The sequence below is a fragment of the Leptodactylus fuscus genome, chromosome 6 (assembly GCF_031893055.1).
Source record: "Leptodactylus fuscus isolate aLepFus1 chromosome 6, aLepFus1.hap2, whole genome shotgun sequence".
Lineage (NCBI taxonomy): Eukaryota > Metazoa > Chordata > Amphibia > Anura > Leptodactylidae > Leptodactylus > Leptodactylus fuscus.
This window is the reverse complement of record NC_134270.1, coordinates 57641594-57662896: the sequence shown is the minus strand read 5'-3', so window position 1 is coordinate 57662896 and position 21303 is coordinate 57641594.

Genomic DNA, 21303 nt, shown 5'->3' with positions numbered 1-21303 from the left:
TCTTGCTACTGCCATATAGTGCCAGTTTCTGACTGGGAATTCAAAGAATATATTGGGGTTACGTGCACCCACAATTTTTACTACTGGTATACAGTGCCATTGTCTGACTGGGAATTCAAAGAATATATTGGGGTTATAAATACCCTCATTTCTTGCTACTGGTATATAGTGCCATTGTCTGACTGGGAATTCAAAGAATATATTGGGGTTACGTGCACCCACAATTTTTACTACTGGTATACAGTGCCATTGTCTGACTGGGAATTCAAAGAATATATTGGGGTTATAAATACCCTCATTTCTTGCTACTGGTATATAGTGCCATTGTCTGACTGGGAATTCAAAGAATATATTGGGGTTACGTGCACCCACAATTTTTACTACTGGTATACAGTGCCATTGTCTGACTGGGAATTCAAAGAATATATTGGGGTTATAAATACCCTCATTTCTTGCTACTGCCATATAGTGCCAGTTTCTGACTGGGAATTCAAAGAATATATTGGGGTTACGTGCACCCACAATTTTTACTACTGGTATACAGTGCCAGTTTCTGACTGGGAATTCAAAGAATATATTGGGGTTACAAATACCCTCATTTCTTGCTACTGCCATATAGTGCCAGTTTCTGACTGGTAATTCAAAGAATATATTGGGGTTACGTGCACCCACAATTTTTACTACTGGTATACAGTGCCATTGTCTGACTGGGAATTCAAAGAATATATTGGGGTTATAAATACCCTCATTTCTTGCTACTGCCATATAGTGCCAGTTTCTGACTGGGAATTCAAAGAATATATTGGGGTTACGTGCACCCACAATTTTTACTACTGGTATACAGTGCCATTGTCTGACTGGTAATTCAAAGAATATATTGGGGTTACGTGCACCCACAATTTTTACTACTGGTATACAGTGCCATTGTCTGACTGGGAATTCAAAGAATATATTGGGGTTATAAATACCCTCATTTCTTGCTACTGGTATATAGTGCCATTGTCTGACTGGGAATTCAAAGAATATATTGGGGTTACGTGCACCCACAATTTTTACTACTGGTATACAGTGCCAGTTTTTGACTGGGAATTCAAAGAATATATTGGGGTTACGTGCACCCACAATTTTTACTACTGGTATATAGTGCCATTGTCTGACTGGGAATTCAAAGAATATATTGGGGTTACGTGCACCCACAATTTTTACTACTGGTATACAGTGCCAGTTTCTGACTGGGAATTCAAAGAATATATTGGGGTTACAAATACCCTTATTTCTTGCTACTGCCATATAGTGCCAGTTTCTGACTGGTAATTCAAAGAATATATTGGGGTTACGTGCACCCACAATTTTCACTACTGGTATATAGTGCCATTGTCTGACTGGGAATTCAAAGAATATATTGGGGTTATGTGCACCCACAATTTTTGCTACTGGTATATAGTGCCAATTTCTAACTGGGAATTCAAAATGCGCAAGGCTCCCGGAAAGGGACGTGGACGAGGCCGTGGGCGAGGTCGGGGGAATGGTTCTGGGGAGCAAGGTAGCAGTGAAGCCACAGGGCGTCCCGTGCCTACTCCTGTGGGGCAGCAAGCATTGCGCCACTCCACAGTGCCAGGGTTGCTTGCCACATTAACTAAACTGCAGGGTACAAACCTTAGTAGGCCCGAGAACCAGGAACAGGTCTTGCAATGGCTGTCAGAGAACGCTTACAGCACATTGTCCAGCAGCCAGTCAGACTCTGCCTCCTCTCCTCCTATTACCCAACAGTCTTGTCCTCCTTCCTCCCAAAATTCCCAAGCTTCACAGAACAATAACCCCAACTGTCCCTGCTCCCCAGAGCTGTTCTCCGCTCCTTTCATTGTCCCTCAACCTGCCTCTCCACGTCACGATTCCACGAACCTAACAGAGGAGCATCTGTGTCCAGATGCTCAAACACTAGAGTCTCCTCCATCTCCGTTCGATTTGGTGGTGGATGACCAGCAACCCACCCTCATCGACGATGATGTGACGCAGTTGCCGTCAGGGCATCCAGTTGACCGGCGCATTGTGCGGGAGGAGGAGATGAGACAGGAGTTGGAAGAGGAAGTGGTGGATGATGAGGACACTGACCCGACCTGGACAGGGGGGATGTCAAGCGGGGAAAGTAGTGTGGATGTTGAGGCAAGTGCAGCACCAAAAAGGGTAGCTAGAGGCAGAGGCAGAGGTCAGCAGCTTAGGCGAAGCCAGGCCACACCCGGAATCTCCCAAGATGTTCCAGTTCGTACCCAGCCCCGAAAAACTCCCACCTCGAGGGCACGTTTCTCGAAGGTGTGGAGTTTTTTCAAGGAATGCGCCGAGGACAGATATAGTGTTGTCTGCACAATTTGCCTCTCGAAATTGATTAGGGGCTCTGAGAAGAGCAACCTGTCCACCACTTCAATGCGCCGTCATTTGGAATCCAAGCACTGGAATCAGTGGCAGGCAGCAACGGCAGGACAAAGGCCGCCTGCCGTTCACGCCACTGCCACTGCCTCTGCCACTGCCTCTGCCTCTGCCACTGCTGACTGTGCTGGCTATGCACTCCAGAGGACGAGCCAGGACACCACTTCATCTGCCTCCGCCACTTTGTTGACTTCTCCCTCATCCTCCCCTGTTCCTGTCTTATCTCCTTCTCCTGCACCATCAAAGGCACCATCAGGCGCTTCTTTACAACAACCCACCATCTCTCAGACATTGGAGCGGCGGCAGAAATACACTGCTAACCACCCACACGCGCAAGCCTTGAACGCCAACATCGCTAAACTGCTGGCCCAGGAGATGTTGGCGTTCCGGCTTGTTGAAACTCCCGCCTTCCTGGACCTGATGGCAACTGCGGCACCTCGCTATGCCGTCCCTAGCCGTCACTACTTCTCCCGGTGTGCCGTCCCCGCCTTGCACCAGCACGTGTCACTCAACATCAGGCGGGCCCTTAGTTCCGCACTTTGCACAAAGGTCCACTTGACCACCGACGCGTGGACAAGTGCATGCGGACAGGGACGCTACATTTCACTGACGGCACACTGGGTGAATGTAGTTGAGGCTGGGACTGCTTCCCAAACTGGCCCGGTGTACCTCGTCTCCCCGCCTAACATTCCTGGCAGGGACACGAGAAGAACACCCCCATCCTCCTCCTCCTCTACCGCCTCCTCCTCCGCCACCGCCTCCTCCTCCGCCACCGCCTCCTCCTCCGCTGTTAGATTGACCCCAGCTACGAGTTGGAAACGTTGCAGCACTGGCGTTGGTAGACGTCAGCAGGCTGTGCTGAAGCTGATCAGCTTGGGGGACAGACAGCACACTGCCTCCGAGGTGAGGGATGCCCTCCTCGATGAGACGGCAATATGGTTTGAGCCGCTGCACCTGGGCCCAGGCATGGTCGTTTGTGATAACGGCCGGAACCTGGTAGCAGCTCTGGAGCTTGCCGGACTCCAACATGTTCCATGCCTGGCCCACGTCTTCAACCTAGTGGTGCAACGTTTCCTAAAGAGCTACCCCAATGTTCCAGAGCTACTGGTGAAAGTGCGGCGCATGTGCGCCCACTTTCGCAAGTCGACAGTAGCCGCTGCTAGCTTAAAATCTCTCCAGCAACGCCTGCATGTGCCACAACACCGGCTTTTGTGCGACGTCCCCACACGCTGGAACTCAACGTTTCAGATGTTGAATAGAGTGGTTGAGCAGCAGAGACCTTTGATGGAATACCAGCTACAAAACCCTAGGGTGCCACTAAGTCAGCTGCCTCAGTTTCACATCCATGAGTGGCCATGGATGAGAGACCTTTGTGACATCCTACGGGTCTTTGAGGAGTCCACAAGGAGGGTGAGCTCTGAGGATGCGATGGTGAGCCTTACAATCCCGCTCTTGTGTGTTCTGAGAGAATCCCTGATTGACATCAGGGATAACTCAGATCACACAGAGGAGTTAGGGATAGCATCCGATCCGTCACAGCTGGAGAGTAGGTCCACACATCTGTCCGATTCACTGCGTTTAATGGAGAAGGAGGAGGAGGAGGAGGAAGAAGAGTTGTCCGATGATGTGATGGTGATACAGGAGGCTTCCGGGCAACTTCGAATCGTCCCATTGTTGCAGCGCGGATGGGTAGACATGGAGGATGAGGAGGAAATGGAGATTGAACTTTCCGGTGGGGCCAGAGGAGTCATGCCAACTAACACTGTGGCAGACATGGCTGAGTTCATGTTGGGGTGCTTTACAACCGACAAGCGTATTGTCAAAATCATGGAGGACAACCAGTACTGGATCTTTGCTATCCTTGACCCCCGGTATAAAAACAACATCTCGTCTTTTATTCCGGTAGAGGGGAGGGCCAATCGCATCAATGCTTGCCACAGGCAATTGGTGCAGAATATGATGGAGATGTTTCCAGCATGTGACGTTGGCGGCAGGGAGGGCAGTTCCTCCAGTAGGCAACCAAGTTCTCACCGGTCCACACAAACGAGGGGCACACTGTCTAAGGTCTGGGACACCTTGATGGCACCCCCTCGCCAAAGTGCCGCCACGGAGGGTCCTAGTGTCACCAGGCGTGAGAAGTATAGGCGCATGTTGCGGGAATACCTTTCCGACCACAGCCCTGTCCTCTCCGACCCCTCTGCGCCCTACACGTATTGGGTGTCGAAGTTGGACCTGTGGCTTGAACTTGCCCTATATGACTTGGAGGTGCTGTCCTGTCCTGCCGCCAGCGTCCTATCTGAGAGGGTGTTCAGTGCAGCCGGTGGCATCATCACTGACAAGCGCACCCGTCTGTCAGCTGAGAGTGCCGACCGGCTCACTTTGATAAAAATGAACCACCACTGGATAGAGCCTTCATTTTTGGGCCCACCTGTGTAAAGCACCCCAACATGAAACTCCATGTCTGTACTCAACCTCTCCAATTCCTTCGCATCCTCATACTCATCCACCATAAGCGTTGCACAATTCTGCTAATACTAGGCTCCCTCCACCCTGATTTCCCCCAACTCTGCTGGTTAGAGGCTCCCTCCACCCTGCTTTCCCACAACTCTGCTGGTTAGAGGCTCCCTCCACCCTGATTTCCACCAACTCTGCTGGTTAGAGGCTCCCTCCACCATGAATTGGTCCAAACTGGGCTGTTTAGCGGCTCCCTCCACCATGAATTGGTCCAAACTGGGGTTTTTAGAGGCTCCCTCCACCATGAATTGGTCCAAACTGGGCTGTTTAGAGGCTCCCTCCACCATGAATTGGTCCAAACTGGGGTTTTTAGAGGCTCTCTCCACCATGAATTGGTCCAAACTGGGCTGTTTAGAGGCTCCCTCCATCATGAATTGGTCCAAACTGGGGTTTTTAGAGGCTCCGTCCACCATGAATTGGTCCAAACTGGGGTTTTTAGAGGCTCCCTCCACCATGAATTGGTCCAAACTGGGCTGTTTAGAGGCTCCCTCCACCATGAATTGGTCCAAACTGGGGTTTTTAGAGGCTCCCTCCACCATGAATTTGCCCAAACTGGCCTGTTTAGAGGCTCCCTCCACCATGAATTGGTCCAAACTGGGGTTTTTAGAGGCTCTCTCCACCATGAATTGGTCCAAACTGGGCTGTTTAGAGGCTCCCTCCATCATGAATTGGTCCAAACTGGGGTTTTTAGAGGCTCCCTCCACCATGAATTGGTCCAAACTGGACTGTTTAGAGGCTCCCTCCACCATGAATTGGTCCAAACTGGGGTTTTTAGAGGCTCCCTCCACCATGAATTGGTCCAAACTGGGCTGTTTAGAGGCTCCCTCCACCATGAATTGGTCCAAACTGGGGTTTTTAGAGGCTCCCTCCACCATGAATTGGTCCAAACTGGGCTGTTTAGAGGCTCCCTCCACCATGAATTGGTCCAAACTGGGGTTTTTAGAGGCTCCCTCCACCATGAATTGGTCCAAACTGGGGTTTTTAGAGGCTCCCTCCACCATGAATTGGTCCAAACTGGGGTTTTTAGAGGCTCCCTCCACCATGTATTTGCCCAAACTGAGCTGTTTAGAGGCTCCCTCCACCATGAATTGGTCCAAACTGGGGTTTTTAGAGGCTCCCTCCACCATGAATTGGTCCAAACTGGGGGTTTTTAGAGGCTCCCTCCACCATGAATTTGCCCAAACTGGGCTGTTTAGAGGCTCCCTCCACCATGAATTGGTCCAAACTGGGGTTTTTAGAGGCTCCCTCCACCATGAATTGGTCCAAACTGGGCTGTTTAGAGGCTCCCTCCACCATGAATTGGTCCAAACTGGGGTTTTTAGAGGCTCCCTCCACCATGAATTGGTCCAAACTGGGCTGTTTAGAGGCTCCCTCCACCATGAATTGGTCCAAACTGGGGTTTTTAGAGGCTCCCTCCACCATGAATTGGTCCAAACTGGGGTTTTTAGAGGCTCCCTCCACCATGAATTGGTCCAAACTGGGGTTTTTAGAGGCTCCCTCCACCATGTATTTGCCCAAACTGAGCTGTTTAGAGGCTCCCTCCACCATGAATTGGTCCAAACTGGGGTTTTTAGAGGCTCCCTCCACCATGAATTGGTCCAAACTGGGGGTTTTTAGAGGCTCCCTCCACCATGAATTTGCCCAAACTGGGCTGTTTAGAGGCTCCCTCCACCATGAATTGGTCCAAACTGGGGTTTTTAGAGGCTCCCCCCACCATGAATTGGTCCAAACTGGGCTGGTTAGAGGCTCCCTTCACCATGAATTTGCCCAAACTGGGCTGTTTAGAGACTCCCTCCACCATGAATTGGTCCAAACGGGGGTTTTTAGAGGCTCCCTCCACCATGAATTTGCCCAAACTGGGCTGGTTAGAGGCTCCCTCCACCATGAATTTGCCCAAACTGGGCTGTTTAGAGGCTCCCTCCACCATGAATTGGTCCAAACTGGGCTGTTTAGAGGCTCCCTCCACCATGAATTGGTCCAAACTGGGTTTTTTAGAGGCTCCCTCCACCATGAATTGGTCCAAACTGGGGTTTTTAGAGGCTCCCTCCACCATGAATTTGCCCAAACTCTGCTGGTTAGAGGCTCAATCCACCCTGATTTTCAAAACAAATGTTGGTGCCAACCTCAACTTACTACAAGGGCCAAATTCACTGCTGGTGACAAGCTCTCCTCACTGCAAGTGCCAAATACACATGTTTCAAGGTGTTTTCCTACTGTCAGAGAGGTGGTATTGAGTGTGTAAAGTGTGTAGTTGTTAGGCTGTGATGTTGGGGTAATAGAGGGTCTTTGGTGTGTTAGATGCCCCCAGACATGCTTCCCCTGCTGTCCCAGTGTCATTCCAGAGGTGTTGGCATCATTTCCTGGGTTGTCTTAGTGGACTTGGTGACCCTCCAGACACGGATTTGGGTTTCCCCCTTAACGAGTATCTGTTCCCCATAGACTATAATGGGGTTCGAAACCCGTTCGAACACACGAACATTGAGCGGCTGTTCGAATCGAATTTCGAACCTCGAACATTTTAGTGTTCGCTCATCTCTAATTCTAAACTCTTAGGTTATGTGAAGAGGAAGCTACTTATGCAGATATGTGTCCTGATCCACATATTCATAGAGTTATAGGAAGCAATTGAGAAACCTGGATAGAAATAAGGTTTCCTCTTTGTAGACCTTATTTACTAAGTAACTTGGTCCTGACAATGGAAACGAAATAACTGAGGAGCTGTCAGATGTAGCACGTGCTCTATCCTTGTCTCCCAGGAAAGACTAGAAGAAAATAATAACTTCTCTCATTGCTAACATTATAGAAGCTGCTACAGAAGACGGGAAGGGAATATGATTCATACACAGCAATTTGGCTCCTGGCATTTGACCTATCCTTCATATAGGACAGACATTATTATAGTTATTATTGTTAATAATAATATAAATAAGAATATTAGGGGGTTTTATTAGAATTTTCTATAAGCATAATAGCGGTGCTGACCCACAATACTGAAATGTCCCCAGTCTACAGTCGTTCCTCATACCAGGTTATGAAAAGAAAACATCATCCGATATCCTGGTGAATATGGGGAATAGAGATGAGCGAACAGTAAAATGTTCGAGATTCGATATTCGTTTCGAGTAGCCCCTCAATATTCGACTACTCAAATCGAATATCGAACCCTATTATACTCTATGGGGGGAAAATGCTCGTTTCAGGGGTAGGCAATAGAGATGAGCGAACACTAAAATGTTCGAGGTTCGAAATTCGATTCGAACAGCCGCTCAATGTTCGTGTGTTCGAACGGGTTTCGAACCCCATTATAGTCTATGGGGAACAGATACTCGTTAAGGGGGAAACCCAAATCCGTGTCTGGAGGGTCACCAAGTCCACTATGACACCCCAGGAAATGATGCCAACACCTCTGGAATGACACTGGGACAGCAGGGGAAGCATGTCTGGGGGCATCTAACACACCAAAGACCCTCTATTACCCCAACATCACAGCCTAACAACTACACACTTTACACACTCAATACCACCTCTCTGACAGTAGGAAAACACCTTGAAACATGTGTATTTGGCACTTGCAGTGAGGAGAGCTTGTCACCAGCAGTGAATTTGGCCCTTGTAGTAAGTTGAGGTTGGCACCAACATTTGTTTTGAAAATCAGGGTGGATTGAGCCTCTAACCAGCAGAGTTTGGGCAAATTCATGGTGGAGGGAGCCTCTAAAAACCCCAGTTTGGACCAATTCATGGTGGAGGGAGCCTCTAACCAGCCCAGTTTGGGCAAATTCATGGTGGAGGGAGCCTCTAAAAAACCCAGTTTGGACCAATTCATGGTGGAGGGAGCCTCTAACCAGCCCAGTTTGGGCAAATTCATGGTGGAGGGAGCCTCTAACCAGCCCAGTTTGGGCAAATTCATGGTGGAGGGAGCCTCTAACCAGCCCAGTTTGGACCAATTAATGGTGGAGGGAGCCTCTAACCAGCCCAGTTTGGACCAATTAATGGTGGAGGGAGCCTCTAACCACCCCAGTTTGGACCAATTCATGGTGGAGGGAGCCTCTAAACAGCCCAGTTTGGGCAAATTCATGGTGGAGGGAGCCTCTAAAAAACCCAGTTTGGACCAATTCATGGTGGAGGGAGCCTCTAACCAGCCCAGTTTGGACCAATTAATGGTGGAGGGAGCCTCTAAACAGCCAAGTTTGGACCAATTCATGGTGGAGGGAGCCTCTAAAAACCCCAGTTTGGACCAATTCATGGTGGAGGGAGCCTCTAACCAGCCCAGTTTGGGCAAATTCATGGTGGAGGGAGCCTCTAAACAGCCCAGTTTGGGCAAATTCATGGTGGAGGGAGCCTCTAACCAGCCCAGTTTGGACCAATTAATGGTGGAGGGAGCCTCTAACCAGCCCAGTTTGGACCAATTAATGGTGGAGGGAGCCTCTAACCAGCCCAGTTTGGACCAATTAATGGTGGAGGGAGCCTCTAACCACCCCAGTTTGGACCAATTCATGGTGGAGGGAGCCTCTAACCAGCCCAGTTTGGACCAATTCATGGTGGAGGGAGCCTCTAAAAAACCCAGTTTGGACCAATTCATGGTGGAGGGAGCCTCTAAACAGCCCAGTTTGGGCAAATTCATGGTGGAGGGAGCCTCTAAAAAACCCAGTTTGGACCAATTCATGGTGGAGGGAGCCTCTAACCAGCCCAGTTTGGACCAATTAATGGTGGAGGGAGCCTCTAAACAGCCAAGTTTGGACCAATTCATGGTGGAGGGAGCCTCTAAAAACCCCAGTTTGGACCAATTCATGGTGGAGGGAGCCTCTAACCAGCCCAGTTTGGACCAATTAATGGTGGAGGGAGCCTCTAACCAGCCCAGTTTGGACCAATTAATGGTGGAGGGAGCCTCTAACCACCCCAGTTTGGACCAATTCATGGTGGAGGGAGCCTCTAAACAGCCAAGTTTGGACCAATTCATGGTGAAGGGAGCCTCTAAAAACCCGTTTGGACCAATTCATGGTGGAGGGAGCCTCTAACCAGCCCAGTTTGGGCAAATTCATGGTGGAGGGAGCCTCTAAACAGCCCAGTTTGGGCAAATTCATGGTGGAGGGAGCCTCTAACCAGCCCAGTTTGGACCAATTAATGGTGGAGGGAGCCTCTAACCAGCCCAGTTTGGACCAATTAATGGTGGAGGGAGCCTCTAACCACCCCAGTTTGGACCAATTCATGGTGGAGGGAGCCTCTAAACAGCCAAGTTTGGACCAATTCATGGTGGAGGGAGCCTCTAAAAACCCCAGTTTGGACCAATTCATGGTGGAGGGAGCCTCTAACCAGCCCAGTTTGGACCAATTAATGGTGGAGGGAGCCTCTAAACAGCCAAGTTTTGGGAAATTCATGCTGGAGGGAGCCTCTAACCAGCCCAGTTTGGACCAATTCATGGTGGAGGGAGCCTCTAAACAGCCCAGTTTGGGCAAATTCATGGTGGAGGGAGCCTCTAAAAAACCCAGTTTGGACCAATTCATGGTGGAGGGAGCCTCTAACCAGCCCAGTTTGGACCAATTAATGGTGGAGGGAGCCTCTAACCAGCCCAGTTTGGACCAATTAATGGTGGAGGGAGCCTCTAACCACCCCAGTTTGGACCAATTCATGGTGGAGGGAGCCTCTAAACAGCCAAGTTTGGACCAATTCATGGTGGAGGGAGCCTCTAAAAACCCCAGTTTGGACCAATTCATGGTGGAGGGAGCCTCTAACCAGCCCAGTTTGGGCAAATTCATGGTGGAGGGAGCCTCTAAACAGCCCAGTTTGGGCAAATTCATGGTGGAGGGAGCCTCTAAAAAACCCAGTTTGGACCAATTCATGGTGGAGGGAGCCTCTAAACAGCCAAGTTTGGACCAATTCATGGTGAAGGGAGCCTCTAAAAACCCGTTTGGACCAATTCATGGTGGAGGGAGCCTCTAACCAGCCCAGTTTGGGCAAATTCATGGTGGAGGGAGCCTCTAAACAGCCCAGTTTGGGCAAATTCATGGTGGAGGGAGCCTCTAACCAGCCCAGTTTGGACCAATTAATGGTGGAGGGAGCCTCTAACCAGCCCAGTTTGGACCAATTAATGGTGGAGGGAGCCTCTAACCACCCCAGTTTGGACCAATTCATGGTGGAGGGAGCCTCTAAACAGCCAAGTTTGGACCAATTCATGGTGGAGGGAGCCTCTAAAAACCCCAGTTTGGACCAATTCATGGTGGAGGGAGCCTCTAACCAGCCCAGTTTGGACCAATTAATGGTGGAGGGAGCCTCTAAACAGCCAAGTTTTGGGAAATTCATGGTGGAGGGAGCCTCTAACCAGCCCAGTTTGGACCAATTCATGGTGGAGGGAGCCTCTAAACAGCCCAGTTTGGGCAAATTCATGGTGGAGGGAGCCTCTAAAAAACCCAGTTTGGACCAATTCATGGTGGAGGGAGCCTCTAACCAGCCCAGTTTGGACCAATTCATGGTGGAGGGAGCCTCTAACCAGCCCAGTTTGGACCAATTCATGGTGGAGGGAGCCTCTAAAAAACCCAGTTTGGACCAATTCATGGTGGAGGGAGCCTCTAAACAGCCCAGTTTGGGCAAATTCATGGTGGAGGGAGCCTCTAACCAGCCCAGTTTGGACCAATTAATGGTGGAGGGAGCCTCTAACCAGCCCAGTTTGGACCAATTAATGGTGGAGGGAGCCTCTAACCACCCCAGTTTGGACCAATTCATGGTGGAGGGAGCCTCTAACCAGCCCAGTTTGGACCAATTCATGGTGGAGGGAGCCTCTAAAAAACCCAGTTTGGACCAATTCATGGTGGAGGGAGCCTCTAAACAGCCCAGTTTGGGCAAATTCATGGTGGAGGGAGCCTCTAAACAGCCCAGTTTGGGCAAATTCATGGTGGAGGGAGCCTCTAACCAGCCCAGTTTGGACCAATTAATGGTGGAGGGAGCCTCTAACCAGCCCAGTTTGGACCAATTCATGGTGGAGGGAGCCTCTAAACAGCCCAGTTTGGGCAAATTCATGGTGGAAGGAGCCTCTAACCAGCAGAGTTGTGGGAAAGCAGGGTGGAGGGAGCCTCTAACCAGCAGAGTTGGTGGAAATCAGGGTGGAGGGAGCCTCTAACCAGCAGAGTTGGGGGAAATCATGTTGGAGGGAGCCTAGTATTAGCAGAATTGTGCAACGCTTATGGTGGATGAGTATGAGGATGCGGAGGAATTGGAGAGGTTGAGTACAGACATGGAGTTTCATGTTGGGGTGCTTTACACAGGTGGGCACAAAAATGAAGGCTCTATCCAGTGGTGGTTCATTTTTATCAAAGTGAGCCGGTCGGCACTCTCAGCTGACAGACGGGTGCGCTTGTCAGTGATGATGCCACCGGCTGCACTGAACACCCTCTCAGATAGGACGCTGGCGGCAGGACAGGACAGCACCTCCAAGGCATATAGGGCAAGTTCAAGCCACAGGTCCAACTTCGACACCCAATACGTGTAGGGCGCAGAGGGGTCGGAGAGGACAGGGCTGTGGTCAGAAAGGTATTCCCGCAACATGCGCCTATACTTCTCACGCCTGGTGACACTAGGACCCTCCGTGGCGGCACTTTGGCGAGGGGGTGCCATCAAGGTGTCCCAGACCTTAGACAGTGTGCCCCTCGTTTGTGTGGACCGGTGAGAACTTGGTTGCCTACTGGAGGAACTGCCCTCCCTGCCGCCAACGTCACATGCTGGAAACATCTCCATCATATTCTGCACCAATTGCCTGTGGCAAGCATTGATGCGATTGGCCCTCCCCTCTACCGGAATAAAAGACGAGATGTTGTTTTTATACCGGGGGTCAAGGATAGCAAAGATCCAGTACTGGTTGTCCTCCATGATTTTGACAATACGCTTGTCGGTTGTAAAGCACCCCAACATGAACTCAGCCATGTCTGCCACAGTGTTAGTTGGCATGACTCCTCTGGCCCCACCGGAAAGTTCAATCTCCATTTCCTCCTCATCCTCCATGTCTACCCATCCGCGCTGCAACAATGGGACGATTCGAAGTTGCCCGGAAGCCTCCTGTATCACCATCACATCATCGGACAACTCTTCTTCCTCCTCCTCCTCCTCCTCCTCCTCCATTAAACGCAGTGAAGCGGACAGATGTGTGGACCTACTCTCCAGCTGTGACGGATCGGATGCTATCCCTAACTCCTCTGTGTGATCTGAGTTATCCCTGATGTCAATCAGGGATTCTCTCAGAACACACAAGAGCGGGATTGTAAGGCTCACCATCGCATCCTCAGAGCTCACCCTCCTTGTGGACTCCTCAAAGACCCGTAGGATGTCACAAAGGTCTCTCATCCATGGCCACTCATGGATGTGAAACTGAGGCAGCTGACTTTGTGGCACCCTAGGGTTTTGTAGCTGGTATTCCATCAAAGGTCTCTGCTGCTCAACCACTCTATTCAACATCTGAAACGTTGAGTTCCAGCGTGTGGGGACGTCGCACAAAAGCCGGTGTTGTGGCACATGCAGGCGTTGCTGGAGAGATTTTAAGCTAGCAGCGGCTACTGTCGACTTGCGAAAGTGGGCGCACATGCGCCGCACTTTCACCAGTAGCTCTGGAACATTGGGGTAGCTCTTTAGGAAACGTTGCACCACTAGGTTGAAGACGTGGGCCAGGCATGGAACATGTTGGAGTCCGGCAAGCTCCAGAGCTGCTACCAGGTTCCGGCCGTTATCACAAACGACCATGCCTGGGCCCAGGTGCAGCGGCTCAAACCATATTGCCGTCTCATCGAGGAGGGCATCCCTCACCTCGGAGGCAGTGTGCTGTCTGTCCCCCAAGCTGATCAGCTTCAGCACAGCCTGCTGACGTCTACCAACGCCAGTGCTGCAACGTTTCCAACTCGTAGCTGGGGTCAATCTAACAGCGGAGGAGGAGGCGGTGGCGGAGGAGGAGGCGGTGGCGGAGGAGGAGGCGGTAGAGGAGGAGGAGGAGGGGGGTGTTCTTCTCGTGTCCCTGCCAGGAATGTTAGGCGGGGAGACGAGGTACACCGGGCCAGTTTGGGAAGCAGTCCCAGCCTCAACTACATTCACCCAGTGTGCCGTCAGTGAAATGTAGCGTCCCTGTCCGCATGCACTTGTCCACGCGTCGGTGGTCAAGTGGACCTTTGTGCAAAGCGCGGAACTAAGGGCCCGCCTGATGTTGAGTGACACGTGCTGGTGCAAGGCGGGGACGGCACACCGGGAGAAGTAGTGACGGCTAGGGACGGCATAGCGAGGTGCCGCAGTTGCCATCAGGTCCAGGAAGGCGGGAGTTTCAACAAGCCGGAACGCCAACATCTCCTGGGCCAGCAGTTTAGCGATGTTGGCGTTCAAGGCTTGCGCGTGTGGGTGGTTAGCAGTGTATTTCTGCCGCCGCTCCAATGTCTGAGAGATGGTGGGTTGTTGTAAAGAAACGCCTGATGGTGCCTTTGATGGTGCAGGAGAAGGAGATAAGACAGGACCAGGGGAGGATGAGGTAGAAGTCAACAAAGTGGCGGAGGCAGATGAAGTGGTGTCCTGGCTCGTCCTCTGGAGTGCATCGCCAGCACAGTCAGCAGTGGCAGTGGCAGAGGCAGAGGCAGTGGCAGAGGCAGTGGCAGTGGCGTGAACGGCAGGCGGCCTTTGTCCTGCCGTTGCTGCCTGCCACTGATTCCAGTGCTTGGATTCCAAATGACGGCGCATTGAAGTGGTGGACAGGTTGCTCTTCTCAGAGCCCCTAATCAATTTCGAGAGGCAAATTGTGCAGACAACACTATATCTGTCCTCGGCGCATTCCTTGAAAAAACTCCACACCTTCGAGAAACGTGCCCTCGAGGTGGGAGTTTTTCGGGGCTGGGTACGAACTGGAACATCTTGGGAGATTCCGGGTGTGGCCTGGCTTCGCCTAAGCTGCTGACCTCTGCCTCTGCCTCTAGCTACCCTTTTTGGTGCTGCACCTGCCTCAACATCCACACTACTTTCCCCGCTTGACATCCCCCCTGTCCAGGTCGGGTCAGTGTCCTCATCATCCACCACTTCCTCTTCCAACTCCTGTCTCATCTCCTCCTCCCGCACAATGCGCCGGTCAACTGGATGCCCTGACGGCAACTGCGTCACATCATCGTCGATGAGGGTGGGTTGCTGGTCATCCACCACCAAATCGAACGGAGATGGAGGAGACTCTAGTGTTTGAGCATCTGGACACAGATGCTCCTCTGTTAGGTTCGTGGAATCGTGACGTGGAGAGGCAGGTTGAGGGACAATGAAAGGAGCGGAGAACAGCTCTGGGGAGCAGGGACAGTTTGGGTTATTGTTCTGTAAAGCTTCGGAATTTTGGGAGGAAGGAAGACAAGACTGTTGGGTAATAGGAGGAGAGGAGGCAGAGTCTGACTGGCTGCTGGACAATGTGCTGTAAGCGTTCTCTGACAGCCATTGCAAGACCTGTTCCTGGTTCTCGGGCCTACTAAGGTTTGTACCCTGCAGTTTAGTTAATGTGGCAAGCAACCCTGGCACTGTGGAGTGGCGCAATGCTTGCTGCCCCACAGGAGTAGGCACGGGACGCCCTGTGGCTTCACTGCTACCTTGCTCCCCAGAACCATTCCCCCGACCTCGCCCACGGCCTCGTCCACGTCCCTTTCCGGGAGCCTTGCGCATTTTGAATTCCTAGTTAGAAATTGGCACTGTATACCAGTAGTAAAAATTGTGGGTGCACGTAACCCCAATATATTCTTTGAATTACCAGTCAGAAACTGGCACTATATGGCAGTAGCAAGAAATGAGGGTATTTGTATTCCCAATATATTCTTTGAATTCCCAGTCAGACAATGGCACTGTATACCAGTAGTAAAAATTGTGGGTGCACGTAACCCCAACATATTCTTTGAATTACCAGTCAGAAACTGGCACTATATGGCAGTAGCAAGAAATGAGGGTATTTGTATTCCCAATATATTCTTTGAATTCCCAGTCAGACAATGGCACTGTATACCAGTAGTAAAAATTGTGGGTGCACGTAACCCCAATATATTCTTTGAATTCCCAGTCAGACACTGGCACTATATGGCAGTAGCAAGAAATGAGGGTATTTGTATTCCCAATATATTCTTTGAATTCCCAGTCAGACAATGGCACTGTATACCAGTAGTAAAAATTGTGGGTGCACGTAACCCCAATATATTCTTTGAATTCCCAGTCAGACAATGGCACTGTATACCAGTAGTAAAAATTGTGGGTGCACGTAACCCCAATATATTCTTTGAATTCCCAGTCAGAAACTGGCACTATATGGCAGTAGCAAGAAATGAGGGTATTTGTATTCCCAATATACTCTTTGAATTCCCAGTCAAACAATGGCACTGTATACCAGTAGTAAAAATTGTGGGTGCACGTAACCCCAATATATTCTTTGAATTACCAGTCAGAAACTGGCACTATATGGCAGTAGCAAGAAATGAGGGTATTTATAACCCCAATATATTCTTTGAATTCCCAGTCAGACAATGGCACTGTATACCAGTAGTAAAAATTGTGGGTGCACGTAACCCCAATATATTCTTTGAATTACCAGTCAGAAACTGGCACTATATGGCAGTAGCAAGAAATGAGGGTATTTGTATTCCCAATATACTCTTTGAATTCCCAGTCAGACAATGGCACTGTATACCAGTAGTAAAAATTGTGGGTGCACGTAACCCCAATATATTCTTTGAATTATCAGTCAGAAACTGGCACTATATGGCAGTAGCAAGAAATGAGGGTATTTATAACCCCAATATATTCTTTGAATTCCCAGTCAGACAATGGCACTGTATACCAGAAGTAAAAATTGTGGGTGCACGTAACCCCAATATATTCTTTGAATTACCAGTCAGAAACTGGCACTATATGGCAGTAGCAAGAAATGAGGGTATGTATAACCCCAATATATTCTTTGAATTCCCAGTCAGACAATGGCACTGTATACCAGTAGTAAAAATTGTGGGTGCACGTAACCCCAATATATTCTTTGAATTCCCAGTCAGAAACTGGCACTATATGGCAGTAGCAAGAAATGAGGGTATTTGTATTCCCAATATACTCTTTGAATTCCCAGTCAAACAATGGCACTGTATACCAGTAGTAAAAATTGTGGGTGCACGTAACCCCAATATATTCTTTGAATTACCAGTCAGAAACTGGCACTATATGGCAGTAGCAAGAAATGAGGGTATTTATAACCCCAATATATTCTTTGAATTCCCAGTCAGACAATGGCACTGTATACCAGTAGTAAAAATTGTGGGTGCACGTAACCCCAATATATTCTTTGAATTACCAGTCAGAAACTGGCACTATATGGCAGTAGCAAGAAATGAGGGTATTTATAACCCCAATATATTCTTTGAATTCCCAGTCAGACAATGGCACTGTATACCAGTAGTAAAAATTGTGGGTGCACGTAACCCCAATATATTCTTTGAATTCCCAGTCAGACACTGGCACTATATGGCAGTAGCAAGAAATGAGGGTATTTGTATTCCCAATATATTCTTTGAATTCCCAGTCAGACAATGGCACTGTATACCAGTAGTAAAAATTGTGGGTGCACGTAACCCCAATATATTCTTTGAATTACCAGTCAGACACTGGCACTATATGGCAGTAGCAAGAAATGAGGGTATTTGTATTCCCAATATATTCTTTGAATTCCCAGTCAGACAATGGCACTGTATACCAGTAGTAAAAATTGTGGGTGCACGTAACCCCAATATATTCTTTGAATTCCCAGTCAGACACTGGCACTATATGGCAGTAGCAAGAAATGAGGGTATTTGTATTCCCAATATATTCTTTGAATTCCCAGTCAGACAATGGCACTGTATACCAGTAGTAAAAATTGTGGGTGCACGTAACCCCAATATATTCTTTGAATTCCCAGTCAGACACTGGCACTATATGGCAGTAGCAAGAAATGAGGGTATTTGTATTCCCAATATATTCTTTGAATTCCCAGTCAGACAATGGCACTGTATACCAGTAGTAAAAATTGTGGGTGCACGTAACCCCAATATATTCTTTGAATTACCAGTCAGAAACTGGCACTATATGGCAGTAGCAAGAAATGAGGGTATTTGTATTCCCAATATATTCTTTGAATTCCCAGTCAGACAATGGCACTGTATACCAGTAGTAAAAATTGTGGGTGTATATAGCCCCAATTCTATTGCTAGGGGACTTGCAGGGTATTTCTGGGGTGAAGGTGGGGGGGCACACCGTTGGAACGGGTATCGGGGTATATATCGGGTATACGGGAATACACTGACAGTGTATTCCATTCAGGATCCTGGGAAAGCTGGGTTGCGGCGATTGAGTCCGTCAGTGCCACGTTACACTGACAAGCTTCTCCCTGGAATTTAGCTCTTACAAGAGCTGTTGGTTGTCTTCTCCTTCCTATCCTAGCCTGTCCCTGCCTACCCAGAATCTAAGCCCTAGCTAGCTGGACGGAAACCTCCGTCCTCGGTGAATTGCAAGCTCAGAATGACGCGAACCTGGGCGGCGCTGTTCTTTTAAATTAGAGGTCACATGTTTTCGGCAGCCAATGGGTTTTGCCTACTTTTTTCAACGTCACCGGTGTCGTAGTTCCTGTCCCACCTACCCTGCGCTGTTATTGGAGCAAAAAAGGCGCCAGGGAAGGTGGGAGGGGAATCGAGTAATGGCGCACTTTACCACGCGGTGTTCGATTCGATTCGAACATGCCGAACAGCCTAATATCCGATCGAACATGAGTTCGATAGAACACTGTTCGCTCATCTCTAGTAGGCAACAGTCGATCAAATTATACTTACTGTCACGGAGCAAAGGTATACGTCTTCCTCCGGATGGTCTTTTGAATCAACAGGGACGCAAGGGGTCGGGAGACAACAGCAATTTATTGTAATCCACAAAGTTAGTAGCCGGCGGCGGTCACATCAACCGTAATAACAATAAGTCCACAGAAGTCACAATCCAATGATAGCTTTGGTTCCTTGGTCCTGTAACTAAATTCTGGCTCTCTGCAGAGCTGTGCACAGGCCGGCTAACACATACTAACTGCAGCTACAACTATATACTAAAACTGTTACACCTATATCTGTGGGTGGGAAGGGCTGAGTCACAGATCCTTCCCCCCTCACCTATACCAAGGAGAGCAGACTCCCTGTCTACTATGGACAATGCACCATCCAACATTTTCTTGGAGACACTGATCAGATTATCTCCACCCATTGTCCTCACTGGTCCTCACTAGTTAGAGGTATTTGCATACAATGTGCTAACACACTAGACCCGAATCAGCCAACTACACACTGATGTTTACAACAGGTTAGAGAATACATTCCACATGAAATATATATTACACATTGCCTATTGCCGGACTCTAACCATCCCGTGACAACCCCTCCCCCTCTCAAAACATGTGCATGACACAATTGGCCTACACAGGTAAATTGGGGAATGCACAACAGTCTCTATAGCTCATATGTCCTCCTGCCGGGATAACCCATCCGCGTTCTGGTGTTGGCTCCCTCGGCGGTACTGAATGGTAAAGTTGTAGAGTTGAAGGGCTGGCATCTGGCAAAAAATCCGGTCGATCCATGTTGGCGTCTCTCTGAGCTTGGCTTCGGGTCACTGCTCCCACAAAGTGGCACTGTAGATTTCCAACATCGTTGCCTAACAGAACATCGGCCGGCAGCCCGCTCATCACACCAATTGTGCATCGTTTTGGTCCATAACCATAGTCGAGTTCCACGGTAGCTTTAGGAATACGTTTCCGAGTACCTCCTGCCAACTCGATAGAAAGGCCAGGGCCCTCCTCTAGGGCCTCGGGTCGCACAACTCGGGGGTCCGCTACCGTTAGGAAAGCTCCCGAGTCCCGGAATCCAACAACTGTTCGGCCATCCAGTAGGACCTCCTGCAAGTGCTTCCTCTGAAGGTTTGCGGGATGTGTGGCGGAAGGCTGAATCCCATAGACCCCTGGAGGTGGAACAGATGTGTCATTCATGGAGTCATCTGGAAATGGGGCCAAACTTTCTGTCCTAGGAGTGGTTCCCAGGTAGTGAATAGGCCGGGATGCCACGGTGGCCCGTGCCCCCATGTTAACAGGGCAACTAGCTTGCAAATGTCCAGGCCGCCCGCACCCAAAACATCTGCGCTCTAGCATTCTTCCAGTAGGTCGTTGTCTAGGGACAGGGTTGTTCATAGCTGGAGGCCGATGGGCTGGGGCAGGGGTAGAGGGGGAATTGTAATCCTGAGGCCGGGCACGAAAGGTGGTTGGCTGGCTGAAGGGTGTCTGGCGGACTGTGGTAGTTTTCCGCTCCTCTGCAAACAACCTCTTCCACTGCGGCTTGATGGTCAGGCCCTCATCTGCAAGAGAAGCAGCTTGCTCAACTGTGGCTGGGTTCCGTTCCAGCACCCACTCACGGATCTCAGCGGGGCACTGGGAAAAGAACTGTTCCTTAAGTATGACTTGGAGGATCTTATCGACTGTGACAGCCTCCTCTCCTTCTAGCCAGCGCTTGCATGCTTGCTTCAACTTGTGGGCGAACATGTGGAAGGAGCTTCCCCCATTGTAAGACAAAGAGCGGAACTGAACTCGGTAGGTCTCTGGAGTGACTGCATAATACTTCTGCACCGCTCTTTTAATGGCCTCATAGTCCCGCTGATCACTAGGGTCCATGGCTCTGAGAGCTTCCGCAGCCCCATCTCGTAGGTGCCCCACCAGATACCGGACCCAATCCTTCTCTGGGACTTCCATCAGGTGGCACTGGTGTTCGAAGTCCTGAAAATATCCATCAACATCCCCAGCCGCTTCCTCAAAGGTCTTGAAGTGTTTATGGGAGACATATGGTGGTTCTCTCACTGTTGGGCTGGGGGTCGACGTTTGATTATAATTCCTCATAGTTATCTCAGCCATTCGCATTTCATGCGCCATTCTTTCCTTTTCATGCGCCATTCTCTGTTCCTCCTTCTCCGTTTCCTGAGCCCTCTGTAATGCTCTACTCCTTTGCTCTGCAGTTGCTCCTAGCCCCAGCACTGCCAATTCCTCCTCATACAAAACAACCCATCTGCTCTTTTGGGTCTGTACCTGCCACTCCTGTATCTCTACTGTCTCCTGGGGGCAGCCCTCCTCATGGTCGCTTTGCAGGGTCATCTCCTCCAGTGCCTCGATCAGTTGCTCTTTCGTTCTTCCCTGGTAACTCAGGTTTAGTTCCCGGGCCCTTACTTGTAGACTTGCCATAGTCCAGTTCCTGTATTCTGAGGTTGTGGCTCCATTAATCGCTGGGCTGCTGTAGTCCATCTCGCTGTCCGCTGTTGATCCCACCGCTGCCAACCAGTTGTCACGGAGCAAAGGTATAC